Genomic DNA, 2352 nt, shown 5'->3' on the forward strand with positions numbered 1-2352 from the left:
GACCACTCTTTGCTCGCCATATGTCATAAACCTACCCAGGGGTCACGTAAGTTCATGAGTCACTGTAGATTCTTCCTTGGATTCGTCGGCTAAGATCTCGCATTTCCCTTGCTCCCGAGGACTGGGATCTTAGGCGGAGACTTACTGCAGCAGAGAATTTTTGGTTACACTACACTTACTTGACTCTAGGAAACTACATGTAGGCCTATTTTGGTTTGCCGTTGTGACCAAAATCTGTCTTACCAGTATTATAATCAATTGAAACTGAAACTGAGTTCTCAAAGTACATCAATCTAACAATTTTTTTAGGTTACCTAAATTTCTTGTTTCCCTTTTTTGTGGTTTGTGCTTAAAGCTACCTTGATTCCTTGAGGATTTGTTACAGAAGAATTCAATGCATTTTTTTTCTGCTGGCCATTTTCATCAATTTTGTATTTTCTTGAGAGCAACTTTGTCTCTACATTTTCCAATTTGGATAGCCTACGTTTCCTACTTTCCGACCTCTAGGAATGACTTACATTTGATCCTATTGTCTTACCCAAACAAGTTCTATTCATAATATCACTTACTCACTAGTTGCGTCTGTTTGTTTGCTGGGTTGTTGTTGTTTTTATTTCACGGACCATTTCCACCTACGTTCAGTGAGTATATTCAAATGCTTTGTATACTGTTTACATTATTAGTAATAAATGGCTGAATTTGTCGAATATACTAGATACGTTATTAAATATGATGTTTTGCATTAGCACTGAAGTGTTTTAGCATATTAGCAGAAAGTACTCAAAATGTACTCATAAGTACTTTTTTAAAAAGTACTTGTACATATATATATCCGAGCAATGGAATGAGTGGAGAACCATGATCGTCGATGTCTACCACAGACATTTTATATTGTATACAGAGGCGTCCAAAAAAACCCTGAAAATGTAATCACCCAGTCAGCGAGTTAAAATCTTGCACTCATGAAGCATACCAGTTTAAAGCTACTTGTACATTCTGCATCCTCCGATATGTTAATCACGCGTCTATGTCAAGAGACACCAAGTATATGATCACTCAAAATTGACCTTTAAAAAAATCAGGCTTGGCAAAATTGCGCGAAATCGAAGAGAAATAAAAGTGTGTTCGCGTGTGTTAAGGTTCATGGACATATTGGTGGAATGGACATGTCGTGAATATCAAATGAAACGCAAAATTTATTGTCTCTGCAATAAACAGAATCTTCTGATGATATTTTCAAACAAATTAAAACAGAGAGTAGATCTAAATGCCATCCAAAGCTTAGACTGTACATTACATGTGCCCATTGTGTGATAGTGTGATATCGTTTTAGTTTAGGAGCTATTGCGGTTTCGTTTTGAGCACGAAACCCTTTTTTTAAAGTGTACAAATAAGCTGTGTTAGATTTCGGGCTAATCATCTGTCAGCGAGGAGCAAAGGTCACGAAACTACCATGCTTTTGGGTGGTCAGGGGTGGAATAAACAAAACCACCCTTGTGAGAATCACCGGGTGGCTTGGTTTAGTGGACTTCATCGCGCAAGTGCTGGGACGTCAAGTCGTACCTTATTTTCGTCATGTTGTCATTCAAGTTGACATCTCCATGCATGGCAATGGACTTTCTCACAGGGCCAGTGCCACTAGACAATGCTTGGAAAACCAAATCATACCAACGACGGAGTGGTCACCTGTAAATAGTCCCCATATGAATCCTACGTGGTAGGTGAAGCCCCTCGAAACAGCAGCTGAACAGCTGAACAAAACACGATAGACTTTGCTCCCAATTCAGACTCTTCGTTTGCAAATGTCTGTGACATCGGGAAAGAAATGACAGATAATTACCCGTATATCCAACATTTATTAAAGTTAATGCTCGAAGGATTCGTGCTATGCACAAAACCAATAGCTCCTACCAAATAACAATGAGCATATTTCATTTAATGTCCGAGTTTTTTAAAATGTTATTTATTTGTGACTGCTCTGTTCTCCGTTTTGTTTGAAACTATAGAATAAAACATTGTTCATTACAGAAACAAAATTCTCCTTTCATTGGATATCCGTCCACGTATGTCCATTTTATCAATATTGTTACTCCTCAATACACGTGCGAAGACAATTACGTTATTTATTGTTTTTTTTTTTTTTTTAAAATATTTCGCACAAATTTGCCATACCTGATTTTTAAGGTCAGTTTTGAGTGACCATATCTCGGGCGTCTCTTAAAATACATGAAATATTATTGTGTCAGAAAATGCAGAATGTATTCAGCTTTAAATTGGTATGCTGCATGAGTGGGTAGTAAGGCATTGACACGATGATTGGGTGATTAGATTTTTCAAGTTTCTTTTGGACCC

This window comes from Aplysia californica, unplaced genomic scaffold, assembly GCF_000002075.1.
Source record: "Aplysia californica isolate F4 #8 unplaced genomic scaffold, AplCal3.0 scaffold00278, whole genome shotgun sequence".
NCBI lineage: Eukaryota > Metazoa > Mollusca > Gastropoda > Aplysiida > Aplysiidae > Aplysia > Aplysia californica.